The sequence below is a fragment of the Podarcis gaigeae genome, assembly GCF_964106915.1.
Source record: "Podarcis gaigeae genome assembly, chromosome: 13".
Lineage (NCBI taxonomy): Eukaryota > Metazoa > Chordata > Lepidosauria > Squamata > Lacertidae > Podarcis > Podarcis gaigeae.
In genome coordinates, this window is record NC_139689.1 from 34,530,239 (window position 1) to 34,543,903 (window position 13,665).

At 43.0% G+C, this 13,665-nt stretch overlaps 1 protein-coding gene across 4 annotated transcripts in view; it reads right to left on the minus strand.

Annotated features, from left to right (window-relative positions):
* Positions 1-13,665, minus strand: part of HOXB3 (homeobox B3) — an 87,809-nt gene that overhangs the window by 54,169 nt on the left and 19,975 nt on the right. Inside the window, exon 1 of one of the 4 annotated variants that reach the window (XM_083709657.1) lies at positions 13,368-13,481. The exons of the other annotated variants lie outside the window; for them this stretch is intronic. The gene's annotated coding sequence lies outside the window, so the exon portion shown is untranslated. Of the gene's footprint in view, positions 1-13,367; positions 13,482-13,665 lie in introns of those variants that run through there. 4 annotated transcript variants of the gene reach the window in all.

Here is a 13,665-nt window from a genome sequence, read left to right on the forward strand (position 1 = left end):
GGAAATGCCACGGCAAGGAATTTTAATGCAGGCTTTCCTCTCTGTAGCGCCTGCGACTTTTTTTCAGTCTCTTTGTAAGTTGCTCTTTGGCCATTAGATGCTTATGCAAAAGAGAAATGTGCGAGGACATATGCGCGCGTGTGCAGATAGATAGACAGATGAATTTACGAATATGTGAACGTCACTTGAGCCTGTTTATGCGTGCATCTAGATATGCATTAAATAAACACATGCATAAATTATTATTCAGCTGATGTGCCCCCCCTTTTTTTTGGCTTCGGGACCAAAACTTTTTTCATTCCAAATTAAAACTTAAACACACTTTCCTCACGCATTAATAGGATCTATTCCCTCCACCCGAAAAAAAGGAAAAGAAACAACGACCACTGAATAAAACAAAATCCAGATAAATGATACGGGGATTCCAAGGGGGGGGGAGGAGGGAGGGAAAGAAGTACATGTTCCGAAATCTCTGTGCCTCTGTCCCATCACGAGTAAAGCTGCGGTTGAATGTCACCTACGCTTATGTCATATATTCCCCCTCCCAGTTAAAGTAATTCCGGAAGGAAATTTGTTGGAAAGAAACTCTCTACCTTTGAAGCCACCAGAGGTGTTACCCTAACTCATCAAAGGTCTAGCTTCAAGAATATAATAGATTGTGAAGACTTGAGCTTTCCAGGCCCGTTGCTGCCTATTGTTCGATGTATGTATTGTTCACCATCTATTCTACAGGTACACACACACACGCACGCACGGTGTGCTGTAGAGCAGGTTACCTGCTGCACTTGACAGAGGCATGGAATGAGAAGTCTATCGAAAAGTCAATTGGCATTAAATTATTTCTATTAATAACTCATTACATGGATTGTCTTGTGGGGGGGGGGGCGGACTTGTAGAAATAACCTCTCGCTCTCATTTTCGCCACGAACGGGTTCTAAAGCTCGTCCAATAGCAGCTTATCCCCTTGTTCGCTCGGGTTCTTTATCCCTGACGGCTCTTCCTATAGAGGGCTGGGCTATGGTGGCAAATTGACTCTTAAACGGTAGGATACACGGGGATCTGTACTGGGAGCAAAGGAAGCGTGTGCTTGTGTGAGCCATGAAAATTCATACCGAGATGATTTTAACCTTCTGAAAACAAACGGAGTTGTTACCCACTCACATTCCCCCTCCCTTATTATTGCACAAACCTGGAGCGGTGATGACTGCGCTTCAGAGATAACTGTAGTAATTAGAGAAGCCTAGAGATGGATCGCCCAAGTTACGCTTAAAATGTAGCCCGTTTATAGTGATCTTTCATAAATACCAAGCAAAAAAAAAAAAAAAGCCTCAAGAGTTCGTTACAATTAACCTGTGTTGCTTTATGGGAGAGTACGCACGCAAATACACACCTTGAAATGCTAATATTATTATTTTTGCTTTTGCATTTCAACCAATTTGGGATTAGATATCCGAATGGAGATATATGGAAACCAACCATTTCTATGTGACGCACCTCTCAAGAAATGCATTTTGGATGTAGAAATACCCTCTTGCTTAGGATCGGGTGTGCCTTTAAACACGCGGACCACAACCCCCTTAAACCTCTTACTCCAAATTAGGGACAACCCAATTTACAACTCAGTAACTCTGCTTAAACCTCCATCCTAACCACTTGGGTTTGGACTCAGCCCGAAACTTACGCCCAAGCAACTAGGGTAAGACAGCAACTTGTCACCCCTGGTTCTAAATATTTACATTTAAAACAATAGGGTCTTCTTGATCTTTAACAGGACTTTATATCCCGGATCCTACAACAGGCTTTATTGTAAACGAATTTCACTCTTTTCAGTGGGGCTTGCTTTTGATAGTCAACGTGTTTAGGATCTGCGCACAAATAAATTAGCTGGTAGCCAACTACGTGGTTCTGATTCATGGAGGTTCTGCCGTGAATCGCTCCTTTCCACCTACATCGTGTAACAAGGCGGGGGAACTGTTCTTCATATAGAATCGACTGACGCTAAATTCCATTTAATCCGCTAAATGTTGAACAGGAGAGTTATAAGAAAGGAAGAACAGGAGCTCAGGTGCTTCTGCCGTCTGCGTGTGTGTACTTAGAATGGTTTCATAAATTTTCCTTTCAACTGTACCATTATCCTAACCGCTGAGATCAACCCCTTCATTTGAAATTAAAATGATTTATTTATTTTACTGTCGACTTTAATCCGGCCTGGTTCGTTCTTTATTGTTGCCGAACATATTCTGCACCAGTAATTCGGATGAGGAATGATCCCCAAACACACACGCATAAATTCAGAGGAGGTGCATGCCCTAACACTCTTGCGACAGAGTTTTAGAAATTAAATCTGTCAGCCAATCGAATATTCGATTCCTCTCAGCCATTTGACCGAGCAAAGTATTAATGAGCAGAAAACGGTTAATTACCACTGCATAGCTAAGCCTCTCTGAAGACACCGTTAAGACTCTTAACTTCAGTTATCTTCTCAATTTAAGAGGATCCTGAAGCAAGTGGACAATCCCTCCTGAATGTGAGATGATTTGCAATCGACTAAACAAAAGGCGCTTTTTATCGGAAGGAAAAGTAAACGTATTAAATGTTATTAATCAAATTCGGGAATATGAAATAATCTCTCTTCGAATACTCTGACGTTGAAGGACAGTATATAATTATCTAAAGAAAATGAATATAATAAAGTGAAACAAACCCCAGATTCCAAATGCCTTGAAAATAAGCCAGCTCAGAACCCATCAGTATTGTGGAAGATCCAAGGCTAAGATATTGTCCGACAATTTATTTTAAGACAGTGTTGGTACTGCTTTCCAGTTTTAGGAGGCAAAGTCTCTACAGCAATTAATTCCCTAAAAGACAAAGTCATAGTTATTAACCCATTAACCCCTGAGAGTTAATCTGTAAAACTTTACAGAACACCCCAACAGGAAGTTGCATAGGAGAACTTCCGGGATGCTTCACATTTCCTATATTACTAGAGGATTAAGGCTGAAATTTATCCTGCGCAAGACCGAAATGAATGGGCGCTGAGCAAAACCGAGATAGTTAAAAAAAAAAAAATCAACAGAGTTTGTTTGCATATGGGAAATGGATGCTGGACTCTGCCCTAAATCCCCTACAGCTTGGAGTTTATGATAAAATATTTTAGAAGTATTCTTTGACACATCCTATATTGTTTCCAATTCCTTTGTTTATTATTCATTTTAATGACGTGATACGTATTTTTATAGTTATTTGATTTCAAAAAAGCACACATCTTTACCCTGGGAACAACCCTCCAACTTTGGTTCAGTGATTATTTTCCCCATGGGGATGTGTGGAAGATTACAAAGATTATTTTAATTAAAATATTACGTTATAAATGTTCGCTGTGTAGCAAGGATTTATAATGCTTTAATAATAATAATAATAATAATAATAATAATAATAATAATAATAATAATTCACGTTATTGAATTAATATATTATAGCTCTTTAATTTATAGTATACATAGATGATCACAGCAGTTAAAGAGCTTGTACAGAAAAAGAAACTGTTCAAAAGAATAAACGTGTGTGTTCTAAATCTGCGCCGACTAGAAGGTTGTGATCCAGCAGGAAGCTCTTATGCGCAAACGCCATTGTGGTGAATGAACTGCCCCGATCCTGCGTAGTGTCCATTCACTCTAATGGCCCTTACCCAGGAAGAACTGCCTGCGGCACAGAGCCCAGAGTGTTCAGTACAGTAGTTAGTTAGAAAGAGAGAGATCGACCCAAGGCACCCCTAACATCAAGCTCAAAATACTACCACCTCATCATCCCAGCTAACCTGCCTGCCCCCAGCCTCCCAGCTCCACCTTGTCTCCCTTTCATAGACAGCAGCTCTGTAACATTTTGAGTCGCCTCTCTCTACACTTCCTAACTCTTACCTCGCGATCGTATTCTCTCATCTCTAGCCAGTAAACAAGCAAGGTCTCTTCCCCTCCCCCCACACTACACCATCACCCTTCTCCCTCCCCCTCCCCTCCCCCCTCCCTCTCCTCTTTAGCACTGACATCCAGTCTATCAGCCTCAAACACAAGACCCGGTCTCGCACCGCCTAAACTTTTGACCCTCGCCTTTTTGACCCCTCGGAGCTATAATGGCGTTCTATCCAATCTACCAACGACCATATTCACCTCTCCTAGTCTTCAGAACCTGCGCAGACTTACTTTCTTTCTTTCTTTCTTTCTTTTCTTTCTTTCTTTCTTTCTTTCTTTCTTTCTTTCTTTCTTTCTTTCTTTCTTTCTTTCTTTCTTTCTTTCTTTCTTTCGTTTTCCCCTCATTTCACTCAGCGTTTGCAACCCACCTCCAATCCCTATATCCACCCCCTCCTCCCAAACCACACTTTAAAAGGGTGCTGCGTGCTGGGGGGTGGGGAGGGAACTGGAAGAAAAGGACAGCTGGGCTCGACGCCTTGAGAACCAGTTTTTCTTTTATTTGCCAACTTGAGGGTTACCCGCTGCAATAGCAGAGCGCCCTGTTTTCGCCGTTTTAGTGCTGGGGAGCTGCACGGTTGCAGAAGGCGGCTCGCGGCTCCCCCCCACCCCGCAGTGGGGAGGGCGGGGTTCGCCGTGCATTTGGGCGAAGCTTCCTGGGGGATAAATGAAGACTTCTTCAAAGAGCTCGCCAGAAAGGCTCAGGAAGTGACCCTGGATAGTTGCGGTGGATTGGTCTGAAGCGGGCTCTGCTGGTTATACTGAGTTGTTACAAGCTTTTGAGATTTCCGCCCCCCCCCCATTCCAATCTCGCCACCCCACCCCCCTCTTTCGCACACCGATATAATACTTCGCAGAGTTTATTTTAAGGGAAGTTTGCCTTTTTTGTGCCTCCATCTGCGAAACAGCAGCAGGACCTTCATTAAACTGTGTTTCAATAAATCCCAAATGATCAGGTAGTGTGTTAGTTTGCACCCAAGCCAGGAACAACAACAACCCGAAATAAAAACTTGCGGAGTTGGGGCCCTTTAGAGTCCAGAGCTGAACTGGCCTAGGTTGCAATCCTACGCACTCTTAGTTGCGAGGCATTCCCATTGGGTTTCACTTGGGCTTAGGTTCTGGGAGCGACCACGGAACATGCAAGAACCCCCTTCATGAGATGCAATATTTTGAAGTGTGTTGAGCCACACTCAGGATAAACACTTAAATTACTCAAGTCCACTGATTTTAGTGGGTCTACTCTGAGTAGGACAAGCGTGGGGAAGCACCCAAGAGTTGCGCCCTTTTTGTAACGTGATTGCCTCCCCCGATTTAGCAAAGCAGAATGAACATTTCATTCTAATTGCACTGCTGTTGTTTTAAATAAAGCAGCCCAAGAGAGGAAGGACAGAATCATGGAAGGAAGATCTTCTAAATTCCTTTAAGGCACCCACCCCTCACACATATATATGGATAAATTTGGGGCAGTGAGACGGAGTGATATACTTGGGAAAGAGCATTAAAACTGTTCAGGAGCTGTTGATTTCTTATAAGACACAAATCAAAACTGTCATCTTCAAAGTTAACGTTTATTTCATGTGTGGAAGGAACAGAGGGCTGTGACCTTTGGACGAAGAATATGCACGTGCTGATCAATTACCCTGTTAACAGATGTTGGTACTATCATGTCATCTGATCAAACCTTCATCCCCCAGAAACCAAGTCGGCAACGTGTTTCTATAGGTCAAATGATTTATTAGGGAGTAATAAATATATAATCTCATATAAACGATACCTCCGTCTTACTTCTTTCTTTTGTCCGTCCATCCAAGCACCAACCAAGCAACACATTTATGTAGCAACGCCAATGCAGTCAAAGCGGTTTACAATGGTAAGGAAAAATAGAGGAGGAGGGAAGAAGAAAACAAGCAAACTCAAGCACTAGTTGGTATAATCTCTACCACCTCTATTTGCTTGGGAATAGCTCCCAGGAATATTTTGAAGCGTGCTTTAAGCAGTCAGGAAAGTGGTGATATTCGTTTCCTCTTCTAACAAGGCGTGTGCGGGTAAAACACATACGAAAACTTGCTTCTCCAGGTCATCTAGCCGGCTATATCTTCTCCCCTTAACACTCCCCCCCCCCTCAGCAAAGTATTTTTCACTTCTCACCTTTTCAGCAACATCCCAGGCTATCATCGTTGTTCTCCTTTCTACAGACTGGAGGGAGACTAACGCTGAGTGACAGCGACTTGCCAGGGGCTGCCCAGAAAACAATGTTTGAGATTAGATCCTGTTCCAGGCCATGCCACCCATCCTCTCGACTATGTTCTAGTCTGCATATACTTGGTCAAACCAGAACGGGTGCTCTTTCGTTTGTTCTTAATTGCAGTTGTGGCGTGTTTTTGTGTTTTTGCTTTGTTTTAATTTCAACAAACCGAATGGGGTTCCGAATTGTGGAAATTTGGAAGGAGAGCTTACAGAAGGCGTGGAGGGTTGTGAAAGACCACTAAAACATGAGCTTTAAAAGAGACTCTCCCCCCAAGTACTTGAGGAAGAGTCACCCATTGCATTTTGATTTGGGGCGGGCAGGCGGGGGCGGGGTGGGGGAGAAGAAGAGCTGGTTCTCCTATATAGATGCTGCTCTTTACCTCTCTGTCTGCTGACCTGGGAATGATCCCGAGTTCCTATGAATTATTGATGAGCTATAAGGACCGTTCCCCCCCCCTTCTTTCAGTATGCAAACCCCATTACACTGTTAAAATGGCGATTTAATCGTTTAGAATAGCTTTGCTTTGCTTCCTGCTCGCGCCCTCTCCCCCCTCCCCTCAAGACAACTCATTTGTGCCCCCTTTTCATTTAATTTTCTTAATTAAAATCCTTTCACAGATTTTAATCCCTCTCCTTTTCTCTTCTGGTAAAGGAGAGAGAGAGAGAGAGAGAGAGAGAGAGAGAGAGAGAGAAGGACCTTATAGTTAAAAGAGCGAAACTGAACTGCTTTTTAAAGCCAGTTGTTTTAAACAATCGTAAACCCGCCAGCTTTTATTATATTTAAATCAAGAAGAATAGGAGCGGTATTTTTCTTTGGTGTTTTAATCCAGATTACAGTGCTTTTTAAAGGGGGGATGGAACAAACTCAAGACAATTCAGCAACCACTTTTGCACCATGAAATGATGCCTAGTTGGTCAAAGAGAGATATAATAATGAACATTATGTGGGTGGGTGGGAGTGTAGTAAGAGCGAGACAGACAGAGACACCTATGGCATCCTACAGCCAAAGTTAAGATCACTATGCAGTGCGGTCTCATACATGACTCGCACTGTGTTCAGTGGGGCTTACTCACAGGTTGGTATTGATAGGATTACAGTTTAAATCCCGTTGGTTTTATTGATGGAATGAAGCAGGTGCCTGAATCTCTCCCGCTGAACTAAATGGCATTTTAAAGTGCTCAGGTTGATGGAATCGAGGTCCTGTTTTATTTTTGCTTCTAGTGCCTGTGGCCGGGTACTTCAAAAAAATATATACAAAAAGTCCCCTCCTATATCCGAATTAAAACAGTTTTTAGCAACATAATATGGGCTTAAACCCCTCATTTCCGCCATTAGCACCACTGGAAGATCCATTCTGTTATTTGACTTGGGTACAGGTAGAAGGCAGAAATCGGGAGCAAACATAAGTTCTTATGCGATTATCTGCATCCTTTTCTCTGCTTCTTGCTTTTGGAAGTGTGCAGTCCTAGACACACATCCCTGAGAGTCCCATTGAACTCAACGGGAACTACTTCTGAATATGTAGGGCTAGGGTTGCACTGTAAGAGAAGAGAGACTGTCTCCACCATTGCTATACAGTTTACTAAAAGAAAGGAAAATAACACACACCCGCTATCAAAGTCCTTCTACACACTTTGCTACACATGCCATCATCTTGTAAGATGTGAGTTCAGGGCCCAGTTTTGGATAGGAGGTGTATTCCCAGCAGCTGACAGGGGGGAAATAAACCACTTCACTTTGTTCTTAAATATCCATTTGTCTATGGCCCTGATAAACAATAACCTTAGAGTTGGGTATCACCACAGGCATGTGGAAAAGCTTGCAAGTTAAATGTATATATTTAACCAAACATCTGTGCAAAAGCTTGGAATGCCAGAAATTCTGCATGGTATAAGTGGTTGAATCTGCTCTCCTACAACACATTACATGACAATTGCTTCAAAGTAGGGCTGAGGTGCCTGCAAGCCACAAAGCAAATATTTTAGAGACACTTCTCCACTCTATCCAGATGTAAAAGCTTTGTGGCCAGTTTAGTAAATCTATTTCTTTAGCTATCTATATCTGTGCAGGTTATGCTCATGCATAGTGAGTAGATGGCATAGTGAGTAGATGGCTATAAGGTCGTGTTTGAGAGTATGTGTGTGTGTGTGTGTGTGTGTGTGTGTGTGTGTGTGTGTGTGTGAAAGGGAGTATTCATACAATGGTTTATACACACACATGCGCCTGCAATGAATAGGGTGGACTGGTTATCATGAGGCCAACAGAGTTCAAGGGGAGTTTATCCATTGACTTCAAAGAACATTGGATCTGACCTTTTGTGGTCAAGAAGTCAACTATTGTCGCCTGACAAACGTACTACTTAGAGAGGTGTATATTGGCTGGTCTGGAGCAGATTGTCTCCTCCTCCCCAACACCCCCCCCCTTCACAATTTGTGAGGATAGACTGGAAAGATTAATTGGGAAAGATTCGAACAGGATGCATAAAAGGCCCACTTCTGTTTTGGGAAGGTCTGGGATCTTTGGGGGAGGGGCAGGGAGGATGTGTGTGTGTGTGCAGTTTATTATGTACAACTGCTAATTACAGTAGCAGACTACTACTACTCTTGAAATTCACCATCACTGTTACAATAACTTTACTAGCAGAGGTGTACAAAAAAGAAAGAAAAGAAAACCCACAGTCCTAAATACCCCCGGACACTGTACCTAACCAATATTATTGAAACCAATGTGTCTTAATTTTCACTTCCTCCTGTTTGGAATGGACGATTTTCGACTCCTACTACTACCCACCCCTGAATCTTGTTCAGTAGTAGCAACCTCTCCACTGCGTGATATCATGAAAAGAGAAAAAAATTGCAGGGAGAAACTGCAAAAGACCAAATATAATTCGGATTTGCATAATTCGTGAAGAGAAAATTATTATTAATGCAAACTCCATTGTATAGAATTGTATAGAATATGATATTATCTAGATATGCTGTATATACGACTAGTGTTTCTTGTTTACATTGTATATAATGAAATTTCACTACTACTACTACTACTACTACTACTACTACTACTAATAATAATAATCGATAGGCAATTGGGGGTGAGTAGTATTTTCTGGTGAAACCCTCCTGTATCTAGGACGAATTGCCTTCCTGTTTACTCTCCCATGAAGACTTTCTCAAGCCGTTGCAGGGAAAAGCAAACAAACTAAGAACAAGGAACAAGAATAGGAAGAAAAAGATCAGAGAGGAATTTCTACTTTTCCTTACTATAAACTCCCACTGGCCATAATAAACACTGGGGTTTGTGGAGAAAGAAAAGCAACTTTGGAAAACACACCAGGAGAAGAAAAGTGAGTTATAGAAGGGAACCTTTGACTTAACTCTGAATGCAGATGAACAGAGAATATGCACAGAAAACCTAAAGAATTTTGCCTCCTCTGTTGGGACAGTTCTAGCTTGCGGAAAGAATTTAAGAGGGGGGCGGGGGAGGGAGGTCAGGTTTAGGACTGCGGATCAGTGGCCAGGCTTAACAGATTCTGAGATGTTTCTACTTTCCCTTCTTTAGATGTTTTGGGCAGGGCAGAAGCAAGGGAAACACCCACCGGTCACCTTTATGAAGGGTTGGCCTCCCTTGTGCCGTCTCTTTCGACGCACGGAATGCCCTTCCCATTAAAATGGAACCGGATGGAATCAGCCCAACAAACACAACGGCCAGGATCAAACGAGGTGCTAGGGATGGGACGCTGGACCTGGTTCTCTTGAGACACCGCAGGTATCATCCTGATAGGATGCCCTTCTTGCCTTGGCTGTGTGGGATAGCAGTCCTGCAGCGTAATCCTAGGCATGTTTCCTCGGAAGTATGGCACACTGAGTTGCAAAGAGCATACTCTCCCAACTTACCTAACCCCACTTACGTATTGAATTTGAGTGCAATAGGACTTTACTCAGGCGTGGTTAAGACTGCAGTGTCAGCCTGTATAGGATCGCAAGCCTTCCTGCCACATATGCCGCAATACGCAAGTGAGAAATGTAGGTATGTAGGTGCATAGGCGTGGGGATTAATCGTACAGGCAGATAAATCACAAACATGCAAAGAGAGAAGTGTGGACTGGATAGGAAGAAAGGAGGTTCATGGAATGAAGAAACTCACGGATGGGTGGTGGAAATTTCCTTAGCAATAAGGTCCTCTGTTTTCCGACCCTGGAAACCAGAGATCTCCATTCTTCCCATCCATAGGTATTACTCCTTCACTCCGTGCCCATAGTCTGGATTATTGCCCAGTGTCCCAGTGCCAATAAATTGGCCGGAATGGAAAGCAATGTCGTTCATATATGTGTATGAGCACCCATAACAAACTTCGGCTTCCTTCCTGGGACCAGATACAGATTCGATGAGACCGCAGTATTTCATAGAGCAGATAAGAGTGCATGACTGGCGCACAGCCTGCGAACCTAAACGGGTAGCATTCCTTTCTCTCTCATTCTGTGGAGATGTATCTATCTATTTTACAGGTGTGCATGCGTGTGTAAGCTGGCTTGTGGCAGCCCCTAAAGTTTGACTCATTTATTTCGTGTTCAAGAGCACGATCCAGTCAAGGTTAAAGTTCCATTTAATTCAATGGAATATATTTAAGCAACTGCCTAACTCTTCAGCTGAATTATATGGGAGTAGGATGTGCTTAAGGATAGGTGGGTCATAACTCCAAAGGGTTTTTTCAGAAGAACAAAGGTGTACTGTATTATGTACTGAGAGACATTCGGAGTAAGGTTTTAGAGAATATGGTCTTTCCCCATTCAAGCCAGCAAGCCACCATCACCGGGCACATTGCACAACTGCAGTCAAGTGTGTTCTCAGATCCTGCTCTCAGAGAAGGGCACAGAGTCCATAGGGGACAGTCTTCAGAAACAGGAGGAAGGATGGTCTAAATGTTGTAGGAAGGGAGAAGCAGCAAAAGTGGTCCCTTTTATCCTGCACCGAAAGACATGTGTCTACCAAATGTTACACAGCCCTAAAGATCCTAGCTTCAAGCAATGGAGGGGGAGGGAGGAAAGGGGGAATATAACACTTGGAAAATATTCTTTAACCCACAAAACCACCAGAGTTCATCCAGCAGGGTTACTTACTTAAAGTCTATTTCAATGAATAGTGTTCTTGCCTAGGCCCCATTCATTTAAATGGAACTTGTGAGAGATAATTCAGGTTGGAAAATGGTACCTTCGCACCAGCTCATTTTTGAAAGCGGGTGTGGAAATATGCAAAAAAACAACAACCCACAAAACCCCAAAACCCACAATGCCTACAAATCAGTTAGAAACTGCTCTGCTTATGGAAAAGCAAGGCCTCTTTGAATCTCTGATTTACTAGTAATTTCCATTAAAATGAAGAGGAGCGAGGTAGCATAAAGAAGAAGGGCTGGTAGCGAGGTTACAGCAGAGTCAACATCTCATTTCATCGGTCCGAATGAGTTTGTGGTTTGTTTGTTTTTAAACGCCAACACACAATTTACATTTCAGTTCTGTGCTACTTTATTCGGAGGTAAGCCCACAAAGCACAGTGGGATATACCCCAGATATAAGTGTGCATAGGTTGGCATAGGAGAAGACTGCATATACCATTGAAGCCTATGGAATGCAGCTGTCATTTTGAAGCCCTGAGGCTCCCTCTTATCTAAGTCCAGGACTGAAGATCCTATACAGCCCCTTATTCCTGAACGTAAGAAGCAAGCAAGCTTCAAAACTCAAACAAGGTTTGTCACACTCCCTCCCTGTGTTTTAAAATATTTCATTTGGCTGATCCAACAACAACAGTAAATAGAAGTTTCTAAAGCTCTTTGGTATAATCGCGTTAAAGTCCAGAGTCAAACAGCTTTAGGTCAAGTGCTGGATGTTTATGCTTAAAGCATCCTCAAGACAAGAGGATTTTTTACATTCATTGATCAGCATCTGGATTAGGCCCCATCTGGAAAGCCTCTGATACCTTTATGATGAACCTTTTCTATTTGGACGGAAGAAACGGGAAGTTTCAAACATTTATGGGGCATGGAGCAGTATCTCTCCCCTCCTCCAAAAAAACTCATTTCCCTTTTCCAAAGGCGCCTTGCTTCGGACAGAGAAGATTCCATAAATGGGCGAGATGGAAACCTGCCCCATTTAACAAACCGCAGTCTCTTCCACCTTTATATCAGCCAAGCAACTAGCCTGGGCACATTGACTTGGAAGTACCGTAAGCCCCACTTGATTCACGGTGCTTACTTCCGGGGGGAAAATATGCATAGCAGAGAGTTGCACAAGACACGGGGACGCACCACATAGGACACTATCCACGGGAAAGTACATGCTCTTTGATCTTCATTTCCACCAGGCTTGCGCAGGAGAACTTCCCAGGCCATGGTTAGCAGCAACATGTGGAAAATTACTAATATACCGAGGAAGCGAAGGAAGATACCTTGTAAAATGGGGTGTGGGGGTTGGGAGGCCAAAGGAAACGTCCCGAACGACAGAAATACTGAAGAATGGGGAGGGGGATTAAAATTGTGAACGTCCAATGTTCTGACGGCAAGTTATTCAGGAATACACACACACACACGGTTAAAAAGCAAGAGTGTCTCTCAAAGTCTACATTTTGCTTTCCCAGCGTGCGCACACACAGGGCACACAGACACACGCAGACAGAACAGCCTCTGTTGAAAGCAAGCCGTCGAAATCAATCCTACTGATTCTGATAGGAATCACTTCTAAGTAAGTGTGCTTAAGACCTAGACATCAATACACGCCCAATACCTGAATACACCCGCAAAGTGCTTTACAAGAGCTACCAAGGACCTCAGCGAAGTTGTCATACATAATCCCCTCTCTCCCTCGAGCAAAATCCTTGGAGCACTCCGCAGTGACATCGCCATTCATCGAGATGGAACGCTTCGTCTTATTTCCTCTTCTTCTGCTAACCATATGCCTATATACACACATACATACATACATACATACATACATACATAACGTGGGCCACTCCAAGGGAATACTGGGGCCTTAACATTCATTTAGCTAAGACTGTACAAAAGCAAGCTGGAAAGAGAGACGAGAATCCCTCCCCCCCCCGCCCAATCTCTAGCAATCTAGCCTTTTAAAAGTCATTTAACCAGATAGTATTTCAAGAGAAACTTACTTTAAGCTTAGCAGTTTCTAAGTCCTCTGGAGTAAACACTGAACCATCAATGCTTCCTATTCCAGCAATGGAGAAGCCTTTATCTAGCCTGGAAAAGTGATCTCCCATTCCTGCCCCTCTCCAAGCCAAAGCAGGCAGTTAAAATGTCACTTAACATTCTGGAGAATGTGAAATATATTGTACATTGTCAACTCCCCAAAACCATAAAACTAACTTTATGGACCTCACGTGACTTTTGAGAGCCAGTGAGGGGTATCTGGCTGAGGTCTGGGCGATTTTTACGATCTAACTTCTAGAT